Raw genomic sequence first — 16,023 nt, 5'->3', positions numbered from 1 at the left:
GAGAGCTGCATATGGTGGAAGTAGCGGTGGACAGGGCGGACTGAGAGAGGGTTGATGATGGTGATGGAGTTGGTGTTCTTTCTGATGGCCTAGAATCAGTCTTTCGTTGATATAACAGTGGGATTCCCTGACTGCTGTGGTCTTGCAACGACACCTCAACATTTGCTGCTGTGCTAACCGGTGGGCTTACAGTGGGGGAAACAATGTAGCGTTGCTGACTACCTTCGTTGTGATCAGTTGCACATGTGGCACTTGAGGTTTGGTGTTGTGTCCATGCTTGCAAGTGCATGCTGGTTAAATGTCTAAGCATGCAAATGGTATTCAAATTTTTCAGATTTTTCCCTCGGCTAAAGGTCTTTGCGCACTTCTTACAGATAACCTTGGCCTGATCATGAGGATTTTGGTCAAAAAAGTGCCACACTGCACTCTTCCTACTTTGGCAGACATTTTGCGGCCTAGCACGCTGTGATCTTTTGACCCTCTGGACAAGCTGTCCAGCAACTCTTTTGATGTTTGGAACCTGTCTTTGGAGTGCTCCGGGCCTGCCAGATAACAGCTGTTGCGATGTCGATGTCTGCTGTGGATGCTCCTCATCTGAGCTATTGGAAGCAGCACCCTCTTCCCCCAATGGATGCCAATCTGGGTCAACAACTGGGTCATCCATCACCTCCTCTTCTATGTCATGTGCACCTTTCTCTGTGTCACCGTGTATGGTGGTATAGTGTGCGGGAAGGGGCACCTGAGTCTCATCAGGGTCAAAATCTGGCTCTGTACACTGCGAGGACAATGTAGTGCTCTGAGTGAATGTACCAGCAGAATCATCCATCAGCGGCTGTGCATCAGTGCACTCCATGTCAGATTCATCTTGGCCTGGGTAATTCACCATTTCACTTGATAATCCAGGCATGGTATGTGAAAACAGCTCCATGGAGTAATCAGTAGTATGGCCTGCGTCATCCTTCAATCTTGGTTGGGGTGAAGGACACAAGGAAAGGTGTGGTTCATGAACATGAGCCTCCAATGACGACTCAGTGCTTTTACTTTTTACAACTGAAGAAGAGGAGGTGATAGAGCTGGAGGCTGAGTCAGCAATGTAAGACAAAACTTTTTCCTGATGCTCTGCCTTTAAAAGCGGTTTGCCAACTCCTAGAAAACTAAGCGTTCGAGGCCTTATGTAGCCAGACGATGACGCAGGGTCAGCACCTCCTGCATTCGGTCCTATTTTGCTCTTGCCACTACCATCAGATCCACCACCAACACCATCATTACCAGCTGCCAACCCCCGCCCAATTCCACGGCCTCTTCCACCAGCCTTTCTCATTTTTGGTAGAAATGTAGACAAAATCCAACAAACTATATAGTAATGTAAAACAAGGTACAAGGTGTCTATAGGACAGGGGAGATTTAGAATTTCTGCACACACTTGTGGACAGTGGACACTTTTGGATTGTGTGAGGCCCACTGATATCTGAGCGCTATGTGACAGGCTTGATGGCACAGCTGTGACCAAAGTGACGAGAGGATAATGGAGATTTTGAATCTCTGCGCACACTTTTGGACACTGGACACTTGTGGATTGTGTGAGGCCCACTGATATCTGAGCGCTATGTGACACGCTCGATGGCACAGCTGCCTGTGACCAAAGTGACGAGAGGATAATGGAGATTTTGAATCTCTGTGCACACTTTTGGACACTGGACACTTGTGGATTGTGTGAGGCCCACTGATATCTGAGCGCTATGTGACACGCTCGATGGCACAGCTGCCTGTGACCAAAGTGACGAGAGGATAATGGAGATTTTGAATCTCTGTGCACACTTTTGGACACTGGACACTTGTGGATTGTGTGAGGCCCACTGATATCTGAGCGCTATGTGACACGCTCGATGGCACAGCTGCCTGTGACCAAAGTGACGAGAGGATAATGGAGATTTTGAATCTCTGCGCACACTTTTGGACACTGGACACTTGTGGATTGTGTGAGGCCCACTGATATCTGAGCGCTATGTGACACGCTCGATGGCACAGCTGCCTGTGACCAAAGTGACGAGAGGATAAGGGAGATTGGATTGCTTTTAAAAAAGCAGTTTGCGGAGCAGTGGGTAAACAGCAATGCCAGCGTGTCAGGAAGCCTTAAAAGGCAGCCCAACAACCAACACCACAATATAGCCTCCCCTTGCACTGCACACACAGTGACTTGTGTGTTGTGCAGGCCAAATCGCTAGCAGCAGAAGCAGTTTTTTTGTCTTCTTCCCTGCCTAACGCTCTCCCTACAGAATCAGCAGCAACCTCTCCCTATACTAAGATCGGCAGAAGTAAGATGGCGGTCGGCGTGCACGCCCTTTTATACCCCCTGTGACGCCCACCAAAGCAAGCCAATCACTTGCATGCCCTTCTGAAAGATGGTGGTGACCCGTGCCTAGGTCATCACGTTGCCCACAGTGTCCGTGGATCCTGATTGGCTGAAAAAGAGCGCAAAACAAACTTTTGAAACGCGACTTAGGCGCTTAAGTCGCCGACCTTGTGGCCGACCTCATCCTAGGGTCGGGTTTCGTTTCATGAAACCCGACTTTGCCAAAAGTCGGCGACTTTTGAATTTTTACGACCCGTTTCACTCAACTCTAGTCATTACCTCTCCCTATAGAACCTGATCAAAATTTCTCTGCTTCCTAGCTCTTTGGAGACACTGTGCTGAATAAGAGTTCGCTGTTGCTGATGGAGATTCATCTTCCTGTGCTGAGTGCTAAAGCTAAGTGGCTAGAGTGATGTTGCTGTAGTAGTGATCTTTAGTTTGCTGTAGTTCGTGTGTGTTTATCTCCTGGTCCTTATTCCCATTTGTTTGGTACATTTCTATCCTTCTCTATATACCTCTTTTCCTTTGGTGAGTATTAGTAATGAGCGAGTATACTCATTGCTCGGGTTTTCCCCGAGCATGCTCGGGTGTCCTCCGAGTATTTTGGCGTGCTCAGAGATTTAGTTTTCGTCGTCTAATCTGCATGATTTGCTACTTGTAGACAGGCTGAATACATGTGGGAATTCCCTAACAAACAGGCATTCCACACATGTATTCAGGCTGTCTAACAGTCGCAACATGTTGTGTTTATATGATTATAAATTATAGTTAACCCCTTCATGACCGGAGGTGTTTTCGTTTTTGCGTTTCCATGTTTTGATCCCCTTATTCCCAGAGCAATAACTTTTTTATTTTTCGGTTAAAATGGCCACGTGAGCTCCTGTTTATTGCGGGACAAGTTGTACTTTTGAACGACACCATTGGTTTTAACATATCGTGTACTGGAAAATGGGAAAAAAATTCCAAGTGCGGTGAAATTGCAAAAAAAGTGCAATTCTACAATTTTTTTGCTTTGCTTTTTTTTTTTTACTATGTTCACTAAATGCTAAAAGTGACCTGCCATTATGATTCTCCAGGTCATTATGAGTTCATAGACACCAAACATGTCTAGGTTCTTTTTTATTTAAATACCAAAGTTTGTAAAAAATAAAAAACTTGCGCCATTTGCAGATACCAGTAGCGTCTCCATTTTTCGTGATCTCGGGTTCGAATGAGGTCTTATTTTTTCGTGCTGAGCTGACATTTTTAATGATATCATTTTGGATCAGATAAGAACTTTTGATCCCCCATTATTGCATTATAGTGCAATGTTGCGGCGACCAAAAAAAATGTAATTCTGGCGGTTTCACTTTTTTCTCTTTACACCGTTTAGCGATTGGGTTAATTCTTTCTTATATTGACAGATCAGGCGATTATCCACGCTGCAATACCAAATGTGTATGTTTGATTTTTTTTTTATTGTTTTATTTTGAATGGGGTGAAAGGGGGGTGATTTGAACTTTTTTTATATATATTTTAAAAAACATCTTTTTCACTTTTGTCATGCTTCAATAGTGTCCATGGGAAACTAGAAGCTGCCATGACCCAATCGGTTCTGCTACGGTCAGCACTCATAGCAGTCCAGCAGTGACAGCCATAGAGGTCTGCAGGAGACCTCTGGTTGTCAAGACAACCAATCGGTGACCCGCGATCACCGATGGGCGGATTTCCAGCGCGATTGCCAGAAGCGCTTGTTAAATACTGCTGTCAGAGTTTGACAGAGGCATTTAACAGGTTAATAGCCGTGGGTGGATCGCGATTCCACCTGTGGCTGTTTTGGGCACATGTCAGATGTTCAAAACAGCTGACATGTGCCGGGAAAGATGTGGGCTCATCACCGAGCCCACATCAAAGGGAGGGTGTCCGACATCAGCGTACTATTATGACCTATGTCGGAAAGGTGTTAAAGGCAGTGGCCAATTTTACCCATGCAAGCAAATGTGTCAATATATCTATTTTTCTATTTTGCACTGTATAGATAAGATATAGAGGTTGCAATTTGCAATTAGTGATGGACAAGCACTAAAATGCTCGGGTGCTCATTGCTCGTGTCAAGCACATTGGAATACTCGGGTACTTCGACAGAACAACGAGCCCAATGTAAGTCTATGGGAGACCCGATCATTTTTACCGCGATCCCCCGGGGGTTCTTTTAAGGTCTAAAAATGTCAGAAAATGATGGAAACACTGCTCAAATGAAACAGGAACATCATGGGGATCGCCCCTGGAAGCCTTTCTGACCCCTAGGTCACAGCTGTAAGCAATGTTGTCAGATTTTCACGCCATTTTTATAGGTGCACCAAAAAACATACAAAAACGAAACCAAATTGGATTTTGCTGGAAATATGTTAAGGAACATCCTTTCTAGGTTAACGACTTGTATATAAGGCAAAATAATTAACCCCAGACCGAAATGTTCCTCCACCACTTTTGCCATGTTCACACACAGCGTTTTTGATGCATTTTTCAACTTTAACATTGCATTCAACCAATACTAATGCGTTCACTGGGAAATGTCATTGTAACATTTAACAACCCAAGCTGGCCATGTGATGTGTGACACATCTTGTTTCATTTCTGAAGGAGGGACTCTTAAAGTCACAAAGCCTATTTTTTAGAGGGGCATCAGGCAGCATTAATATTCTTAAAGGGCCATTATTAAACAGTGTGTCTCCTATGCTGTTATTGCCTATGCAGTAAGTGGCTGGGCTGCCAAGAATTACAACGCATCCAATACCCCTTTCACGAGAGGTACTGGAGGGCCTCCTGAAAAAATGTTGCACTGAATGCAAGCCATGCCCTGCTATCAAGTCATATGCACCCCAATATGCCTTTGAACCCAGATACTGGAAGGCCACATGAAAGCCCACTTCACAGTCTTCAGTTGGTCCTACCATACAGTTTCCTTATGCATTGAATGCAAGGGCCGCCTTGACCCAAATTTGCACGCACCCCAATCCCCCTTGGAAGAAACATGGAGGAGGGCCTCCTAAAAAAAAAATGTCCCATTACAAAGGGGCCGGTCTCCTAGACTCGTAATGCCCATACACTAAGTGTATGGGGTGACAAACATTTTCCCATGGGGGGTACATTTTTTAAAAATATTTTATGGGGATCATAGACACCCTTTCCAATAATTGGACTGGCTGTAGCAGCACGGAATACGTTAACCCTGGTTATCTAGTGGCAGTGGATGATGAACGTTCAGGAAGGCCTCATTAAAAACTAGGCACAATTTAAAGGAGCAGGTCTCCTAGACTTGTAATGCCCATACACTATGTGCATGGGCTGACTAGCATTTCCCCCTGGGGAGTAAAATTGTTAAAAATATTTCATGGGCATCATAGACACCCTTGCAAAAATTGGACTGGCTGTAGCAGCACAGAACACGTTAACCCTGGTGATCTATTGATGGAGAATGAGGAGACATAATGATAAATCATACTGCAATCAAGCAAATAAATAAAAAATGTGAATCCACCTATGAAAGAAAATAACAAAAGGGAGAGGCGAACACAGGTTCATAGATATGAAGGCAGAATGTGTCCAACAAGATATGTTTGTCCCTAGCAACAGCTCAGAGACAGGGATATAAATAAAAATATAATAGGATTTCAGTATTTTTATATTTGAGTGGTATACACTAGGTCATAAGAGGATGTTCCACAGATAGGAAAAATGGAAAATATAAGAATAAATGGGAAGAATATACGTACATCTAATTTTTATTTGAATTCCCCCTGGGGGAGTAACATTTGTTTTGGTTTTAAATTAGTAACGGCCATCATAAAAACACCCTTGCCAAAAATTGAGTGAATTTTGCATCCCAGAATACGTTCACCCTGGTGTTCTACTGGTTGTGGATGATGAGGATTAGGATAAGGAGGAGGATAATACTAAACAGACCAAATCAGGAAGCGGATGCCCATGTGTGGTTCTGAAGAGGTGCATGAGAATACACCTCCACAGAAAAGCCAATGTATTTGTGGTTATGTTTTGCTGTTTTCATTCGGTGGTGTACAGAAGTCTTGCCCAATCCAGCCCTTGTTCATTTTTATAAGCATCAGCCTGTCAGCATTGTCAGTTGACCGGTGGATGCGCTTATCTGTTATAATTCCACCAGCGGCACTAAAAACCTGCTCTGTCAGTACGCTAGCAGCAGGGCAGGCCAGGACCTCCAAGGCATAGAGAGCCAGTTCATGCCACGTGTTCAGCTTGGATACCCAATGTTCAAAAGGCGCAGAGGAATCCCGGGGGATGTTTGTACGATTTGCAAGGTACTCCCTCAGCATCTCCCCAAACATTACACTTCTTGTGTCAGCACCCCTTGCCTCGGTGTCGGCATGATGGGACAGTCTGAGAAAACTGTCCCAGAACTTTGCCATTGTTCCCCTGCCTGAGCTAGATTGTACTTCTGTCTCTCTCGCTTGGACTCCTTGGCTGTACAACAAACTCTGATGTCTGCTGCCACCGTTCTCACATGCGATTTTTTTTTTCAGTAATTCCACTACAAGGGCCCTGTGGTACAGCAACATTTTTGTGCACCTGTCTGCCTCTGGAAGAAGAGATTGAAAGTTTTCCTTTTAGCGTGGGTCTAGAAGTGTCACCAACCAGTAATGAGTGTCACCAAAAATTTATATAATGCGAGGGTCACGGCAAACGCAGCACAATGTAAAGTCAGCCATGTGTGCCAGACTACTAACAGGCAATGATTCTGTGTCCTCACCAACAGGATGACTAACCATGCTGTCCTCCTCCTCCCTGTCCTCAGGCCTTCCCAGCTGAACAGACGGTATGACAGCTGTGCTTGTAGTACTGTCTATAGCGCATGAAAGTAGCTCCTGTTCTTTCTCCTCATTGTCTACCAAACCACATTGCAACGACATGAGGCTGGAATGAGTTTAATCACCCTGCATGGTTCCTTGCTCCATGTCCTCGTGCTCTGCCTGCAATGCATCCTCTTTAATTGTGAGCAGAGAGGTTTCCAGAATGCTGAGAAGCGGGATGGTGACGCTAATTATGGCATCACCGCCGCTCACCATCTTGGTGCAGTCCTCAAAGTTCTGGAGGATCGTACATATGTGACATCCATGTCCACTCTTGAGGTCTTATGTGTGGAGTCTGAACTGAATATCGACGGCCTTATTGATGCTGGTAGTCAACAACTGCCCTCTTCTGCTCAAAAATTCTTTCCAACATATGCATTGTAGAGTTTCAATACGTGGGGACATCACACACCAGTCGGTGAGCCGGAAGCTGAAAACGCTGCTGAAGCACGGCAAGGGTGGCTGAAGCTGTAGCTGACTTTCTAAAATGGGCAGACAGACGTCGTACTTTCACAAGCAGATCCGGCAGCTCCGGGTAGCTTTTGAGAAAATGTTAAACCACGAGGTTAAGCACATGGGCCAGGCAAGGTACGTGTGTGAGCTCACTTTGCCTCAGAGCCACCACCAGGTTCCAGCCATTGTCACCCATGACCATGTCTGGCTGTAGGTTCAGCGGAGTCATCCAAATATCTGACTGATCTTTCAGAACTGGGTCCCAGCTTCCACTATGTTAACCCAGTGTGCCGTCAGTGACATGTACTATCCCTGCCCACAGGCACTTGTCCACGTGTCTGTGATTAGGTGAACTTTCCCAGTAACAGCATTGTTGAGGGCATGGGTAATGTTGTGGGACACATGCTGGTACGGCGCAACGGGAGAAATAGTGGCGACTGGGGACTGAGTACCTTGGGACGGCCGCTGCCATCAGGTTGCGGAAAGCTTCCATCTCAATGAGCCTAAAAGGCAACATTTCGAACACAAGCAGACAAGAAATGTGCAAATTGAGTACTGTGGCCTGTGTGGCATTGGCTGGGTATTTCCGCTTGCGTTTCTATGACTGGGGTCTAGACAACTGAAGGCTGGGCTGGGCCAAGGACGTGGACAGGCTTGATGATGGTGCTGGTTGACTGTGGGCAACAACAAGCGCAAGGCCCGAAGCATCTTCACAGGCACGGTGAACTGGGGATTGGCTTGTACGCAAAACAGTGGAAGAAGCAGTGTTGTCACCTGCAGACAGTATTCCTGGAGCCTGGGATTTGGCCTACAGAATCGGGTGCTTTGCTGCCATGTGCCTAATCATGCTGGTGGTGGTCAGGCTGGTAGTTTTGCTACCACTGCTGATGCGGGCATGGCAAGTGCTACAAATGGCCTGTTTGAGGTGATCGGCAGAGTCTTTAAAAAATAAACAGACTTGGAAAGATTTAACAGTTGTAATGTCAACTTCGATCCTGTTGGTGTTACGGGGAATGGATGCACACCTTATGTCTGCGTCCATCACACTGCTTCTTCCTTCCTGTTTGGGTGATATGCCTCCTTCCTCCTGTGTGCTGCTGTCCTCGCTCTGCATGTCCTCCTGCCAGGTTGGGTCAGTCACTGTCATCCACCACCTCATTTTCCACATCCGAACCCTGCTACTCCTGACTTTCCAGCAATTGTGTCTCATCATCGTCCTGCTCTTGTGACCGTGGCTGCGCAAAGATTTGGGCATTGCTACATGGAATATCATCTTGTCCCAATTCAAGTGGAGCAGGCAAGAGGGCATGAATTTCCAAATGTAAAACTGAACAGGTATTTGGAGTGTCCGAGGGTGGGATCAGTTGTTTCGGGGCACTCAGCATGGTGGGAGAAAGGAGGATCAGGGTGAGTAATATCCGGTCCACACTCACGGCTACTCAGACTTGACTGGGTGGAAGACGTGGTGGTGGCTCAGTGACGGAAGCATTATCCACTTTCCAACCAACAACCATTTCACACTGATCTGGCTTCAATATTGGTGTGGTCACCTAGAAACTGGGACAGGAAGGTTGAGCGTGAAGATGTGGGTCTTTGCTGTGGCCTGCTTTCAACTTGGCCACAGCCTCATCCTCTGATGCATCATCAGCATCACGTCCACTTCCCCGTCCCTTGCCTTACCCATTTTAAATGGACTACTGAAATATTTGAAAAGCTCAATACAAATGGATTTTTTTGGTGAAAAATTATATATGATCAGTATGCCTGCAAAGCAAAGATTTTTCCACTACAGATACAGCAGGCCTCAGCCTGAGATAACAGACTGTATACATTTTTTTTTATTTTTTTGATATAAAAAAAAAAAAAAAAAAAAAAAAAGACTGCTGGATATAACGAGCATGACAAACTGCCCAAAAAAGGGAAGTTAGGCCTAAAATGCCTCAATTTTTGTCACACAGATGTATGAGGTGTGTGACAGATAGACCCCACTTTAAAATGTGGGCCCTGTTTTTTTATGCTTGGGCTAAGGCTACTTTCACACATCAGGTTTTCGGCGTCAGGCGCGATCCGGCGTCGTGCCGGAATGCCGGATCCGGCAAATGTTTTGTAAAACCTGATGTGCCGGATCCGGTTTTCTGCCGGATCCGTCTTGTTCTTGACAGACAAAACCGGATCCGTCTCATCCGGTTTTCGATGGATTACGCCGGATCTGGTTTTTAAAATTGACCCTTGTGGCCTTCCGAACGGGATTGGCTACTGGAAAACTATATATAGCATGTTCCTACAGCCCTTCTTTGACAGGTTGTAGAGGAGAAAGTGCAGGTTGGAGAGAAGAGCAAGTTACTGGCGAAGATGGATGTTGTCATTGGAAATATTACCACTAGAAGTTCTGTGACGGTTTCAGTAATGAGGGACAATTTTGCACTATACTTTATGTCACCTCAAGGCAGAGTACACTGGCAGGACGACAGAGTGTGAAAGATTTGTGCCCTAACCAAACTTGTGTACCTTCTGGACCAACAGTATATACCTTTGCCAGCCAAAGTTGGCTATCTTGTCATGGTCTTAATATTTTTAGCTTTAGGACACAGGTGTGTACCTGGTTGTGTTTTATGCAAAGTATTTCACCTTTTAACAAAAGTTGTGTACATTGTTAGGAAATCACCAACAATAAACACAACTTTTTAGGTGAAATACTTTGCTTCAAACACAACCAGGAACACAACTGTGGCAAAAAGCTAAAATTTACCCACAGTTATATACCTGGTTTTGAATACCTTTTTACCTTTTAAATACCCTGTATTTAACCTTTTTTTTTAAACATATTTCGCCACAGAAAGAAATGACAGACAACCAGTGTAAACAATAATTTAACTTTTATTTAAAATATTTTTTTTGTGTAAACTGTTTTTAAAGTTAAAAAAACTTTTTTAATAAAGGTTTGAAACCAACCAAATGGGCATTTTTATTACAAAAAAACCATTATAACTCGGTGTAGTGTGGGGTGGAAATACTGCTGGAGGGGCTGCGGGACACTTGGAGAGTGTGGAGAGAGGACTGGGATCGTGGTGGGGAAGGAACAGTTAGAGGTGATGGTGTGGAAAAAGCTACAGAATGGGTGGACATGTGGGAAACAGAAGAGGTGGTGGGCGGTGGAGTGGAGGGTTGGGCAGGGACTGTAGGAGCAGATGATGTTGATGGAAAGGAGTTTGGTACGGGGAAGGAGTTTGGTACGGGGCAGGTTGCTGGAAGTGGGGAGATGTCTGGTACTGGGGAGGTTGCTGGTATGTAATAGGAGGGGGAGGATGGAAAGTGGCTGGAGGGGGTGCAGATGTAATAGGAGGGGGAGGATGGAAAGTGGCTGGAGGGGGTGCAGGTGGAGGAACTACAGTGGTGGGAGGTGGAGGTTGGGAGGTAACCTGCTGTAGAGCACCGTGGCACGAATGCATTACATGCATCTGCTGGGTAGGAGATAGTGTTGCCATGCGCTCCACAACAGACCTGAAAAAGGTGTGGTTTGGCGAAGATCTTGCTTCTGAATGCATGGTTTGCAGAAGTGTCTTCACCTCCAGAATGCTGGAGTTGATCTGCTGAAAGCCTGCGGAGATTTGCTCTGACAAGACTTTTAGACAGTTCTGGAAAGATGCATTCAGATGCAAGAACTCTGGCGCATAACTCTTTTCCTGACCCCTCTGCCGCTGCCGCCCAGTACCCGCAGGTGTACTAGAGGTGGCAGGGGCAGAAGGGTGGGGTAAAGGGAAAGCGATCTCCTCACCAGCAGCTTCATGTAATGTAGGCGGCCACGATGCTCCTGTGCTGGTGGATGGGACAGATGGGTCGAATGTGTGGGAAGGCTGGGAAGGTGCAGATGTACTGGGGCGGTCGAAGTGTCCCTCGGTGCCGACTCCTCAGGGATCGCCTCAGAAGGGTCCAATCGTGCAGGCTCCCGAGTGCTGCTCACCGTGCTGTGGAATAAAGAGAAAAAAAAACAATTAAAATACTGACATGGTATGGCCCTGGCTGAAAAAAAAAAAAAAGTTACATCTAACATTTTTTTTCACATGTGGTGTGTAATATTTACCTTCTAGTGACCATTGTTTCCCGGAGGAATGACAGGGCTTGTGCGTACTTGTACTTGCTCCTGCGTCCTCCAGATCCACTCGGGACCCGCATCTCTTTATTGAGCTCCTTCTTGAAACGATCCCTCACAGACCGCCACCGATTCACAATTCTGTTCCCTGAAACGAGAAAGGAGTGGTTAGTATACAACATCAGTGTTTCACAAACTCCAGTCCTCATGGTCCCCAGGGGTCATGTTTTCAGGATTTCCATAGTAAATAGAAATCCTGAACACATGATCCGTGGGGACCACGAGGACTGGAGTTCGGGAAACACTGGTTTACATCAAGCAACCGGTACTGTATATACTTACGCTCTTTAATCTGGGCCCGAACATCGAGGTCCTCCCAGCGGCCCACAAGGAGCGAACAGATTTCCTCCCAGAGTCGTCGGGTAACGATAAGGTCAGCGTGGCGGCGGTCAGCCATATTCCAGAGCGGCTCCCTTTCTCTGACGAGATCGATGAGGTGGTCCACATCGAGTCCTCCATCCTCACTGTCAGAGTCGGGAGCACGCTGTGAAGGCTGTTAAAGAAAAAGACAAAAATAACATAATTAGCCTCCACAAAAGAAATGAAATAAAAAGTGCAAAAAAACAAAGCAAAAATATTTATACTTACACGCTGGTGACCGCCGCGTTGCTGTCGCCGACGACCCTGGGAGGCACTGCGAGGACCTCTTGGCCGAGCACCAGATTGGGAAGACTAGAGAAGAAATCAAAAAATGTTATGTCTTTGGATGTAGGCATTTGTTTGCTGTGTGTGGTCTGCAGAACATTGTTTTCTATGTGTTGTGTGTAGTGTGATGTTGTGTTTCTGCGTTTGATGCAAAAAAACTTACCAATTGTGAGCCCAATCCAGGTGTCTGTCCACCCCTTCCTTCTTCTTCTGGGAGCTCCTCTTCATCTTGTGAATCCTGTTTTGAAATAAAAGGCAATGAATAGACATATATTACAGAGATGATGGATTTTGGAAATAAAAACTTACCGTCAAACGCTGACGATGCGAGGGAGGGCTCCCAGAAGATGATGTGCTGTCTTCCTGGTGGCCACACTCCATGCCTGTGGGTGGTGTTCCAGCTGCTGCCATTGCTGCTGCATCTATTGGGCGGCTGTTGAATAAAGAGAAACAAAGGGCCAATGAATATCTTGATATTCAATAGCCCTAGTTTGGAGGAATGGGGGATTTGATAATTACCGTCTCTCATCTGCTGCTGGCCTCCCCTCCTCAGCATGTTCCATTTGCTGCTCCATTTGGGGTGGTGGTGCTGATGGTGCTGCAGTGGTCTCCTGCCTTCTCCTGCTGCGCTTGGTTGCTTTCTTGGGTGGCATGTTGGGTGTGGCTGTGGGTCCCACTGTCTTGCTTTTATACATGTCTTGTGGGCAGAGCTTCTGAGCATGCTCAGACCAAAAAAAACCGGATCCGGCCACCGGATCCGGCTTTCGCCAGATCAGGCGCATTGCGGCGCTCATAGGCTTTCATTGTGTGAAAAAGCCGGACGCGCCGGATCCGGCGTGTCCGGCTTTTTCGCCGGAGACAAAAAACGTTACAGTAGCCGTTTTTTTCCAGACGCTGGATCGCGACACATTGCCGGATCCGGCGAAAACCGGATGAAACGCATGGCCATCCGGCGCGATCCGGCGCAAATGCAAGTCAATGGGGGGGGGAAACCGGATCCAGCATTGCATTTCGCCGGATCCGGTTTCTGTCAAAAGCGACGGATCGCGCCTGACGGCGAAAACCTGATGTGTGAAAGAGGCCCAACAATTGCTGCATATACAGCTTCACCCAGGCCAAAAAAGAAAACCGCCGTAAACTGGCCAAACTTTGAGCAAGCACAGAGATACCACTATGACAAATGTGTGCTTTTTTATGTTTGGGCTAACTAGTGCTTTATATAAGTACAGTTTCAACCAGGACATAAAAAGAAAACTGCCGTAAACTGGCCAAACTTTGAGCACACACAGATATGAGCTGGCAGGCAGATACCACTACGACAAATGTGTGCTTTTTTTTTAATTTTTGGGCTAACTAGTGCTGTATATAAGTACAGTTTCACCCAGGACAAAAACAGAAAACTGCCGTAAACTGGCTAAACTTTGAGCACACATATATGATCTGCCATGGAGATACCACTACGACAAATGTGTGGCCTGTATTTTTTTTTGGCTAAATACTGCTGTATTTAGCCAAACAGTGACAGCCAGGCCAAAAAAAGAAAACCGCCGTAGACTGGCTAAACTTTGAGCACACACAGATCTGAGCAGCCATGGAGATACCACTACAACAAATGTGTAGCCTGTATTTTTTTTGCTAAATACTGCTGTATTTAACCAAAAGTGACAGCCAGGCCAAAAAAAGAAAACCGCTGTAAACTGGCCAAATTTGAGCACGCACAGATATGATCTGACGTGGAGATACCACACCAAAAAGTGTGTGGCCTGTATTCCAATTACACCTGGGGCTAGCTATATACAGCTAATATATCCTACAGGTAGCTGCAGCAGCACCAGAACACATGAAGGGAATGGACCCTCTTGATGTATGCAATGATCTTTATAAACACATACCGTGCCTGCAGGCCTTGCACTGAAGTTAATAGAGCGATGTACACTACCCTGCCTACCTAACACTGGAACCTATATACTCCAGAATTAGTTCTTAGAAGGACTGTTGGTTTAGCTGGATGTGAGTATTTAGGATGTTAGACCCCACACTAACTAATAAATCCCAATTCTGACCCTATCAAGGCAGCCACTCTCTCAATCTGGAACTGAATGCACTGAGCAGGGCGGCCTCCAGTCTCTTATACCCCTGATGATGCTGTGTGGTCAGCCAATCACTGCACAACCACAAAAAAGATGACTGCAGCATTTCGTAGCATGGCAGACAATCCCTGCAGCGTTATTGGGTCTCTAAAGTCTGCCAAAAATGCTGGGTGGAGACGCGAGTTCCCGCCGAATAATCCCGGAAATGCTCGGTACTCACCGAGTACACCAAGTGCCGTGATACTCGGGCGAGTACCGAGTAGTGGCGAGTACGTTTGCTCATCACTAATAGAATAGATAGAACAGCTCAGTGAAAAATTGTCATGGTGATTTGCTAAGCTTGAACAGCGGTCACCTCATTACTGACATTTTCCCACGGTCCAGAGCTCATCGCAGTTCAGCCCAGCTGGGAGGGCAGCTCAGTCACGTCACTGCTGGTCTCTGAGGCTGCGCTCGCAGCATCTCATTCACCAATGGTTTTTAACTGGTACGGTCGCCTCTTAGCACCGTCCAGGTTGAAAATTGTATATCCCCCAGACATGGATTACGGCGTAGGACAGAACGATGGAGCAGTATGGTATATTGTTGTTTTTTTATTTTACTTTTATTACAAGAGATTGAGGGCTTCGCAGGAATTAGGTGAGGTCGTAAGTATGGTTTAATTAAGAATATTAAAGGAGTCTGTCATTATTTCAAATAAAGGACATTATTCTGGGTGTCTGTTTTCTTACAATGTGACTATGGAGTTAGTAATGTTGGGCATCTTATTGACACCTCTCCATTACTAACCTCGGGGCTTGATGTCACCTGATGGTGATATCAAACCCCCCCAACTATTACCCCACTTCCACAACTACAGGAAAAGCAGAAAGAGTGAGGCCAAGTGCCAGAATTGGCGCATCTTAGAGATGTGCCATTTCTGGGGCAGCTGAGAGCTGATGTTTTTAACCTGGGTGGGGGCCAGTATCCATGGCCCCTTTCTAGGCTATTAATATCAGCCCGCAGCTGTCTGCATAGCCTTTGCAGGTTATTATAGGGGTACCCCACATCATTTTTTGGGGGGTCCCCCTTTTTAATAGCCAGTAAAGGCTAAGTATACATTTGTGAGCTGATATTAATTGCCTGGGAAGCTTCATGGGTATTACCCCCTTCCCAGGCTATAAACATCTGCCCCCCAGTCACCGGCCTTCCCTCTGCTGGTTACAAAAATTGGGCGGGAGCCCATGCCATTTTTTTCCAAAAAATTATTTTATTAATTAATTACATGTCTGGTAATTTGCACACAAACTGTCCTAATTGTATTGGTCACTGACATCTATATATCTGCCTATTGTATTTGTATTTACTGTATGTAATCCATCTCTTCTATCCTGCAGGCTCCTGCTGTGAATGCTAACTACTTCAACTGCTGAATTACCGGCTTTTCTTGTATCTATCTCTCTATGCACTATAAATACATATATCTAT

This window comes from Dendrobates tinctorius, unplaced genomic scaffold, assembly GCF_039654945.1.
Source record: "Dendrobates tinctorius isolate UK_male_01 unplaced genomic scaffold, ASM3965494v1 ptg000043l, whole genome shotgun sequence".
Classification (NCBI taxonomy): domain Eukaryota; kingdom Metazoa; phylum Chordata; class Amphibia; order Anura; family Dendrobatidae; genus Dendrobates; species Dendrobates tinctorius.
Note: the sequence above shows the minus strand (reverse complement) of the source record.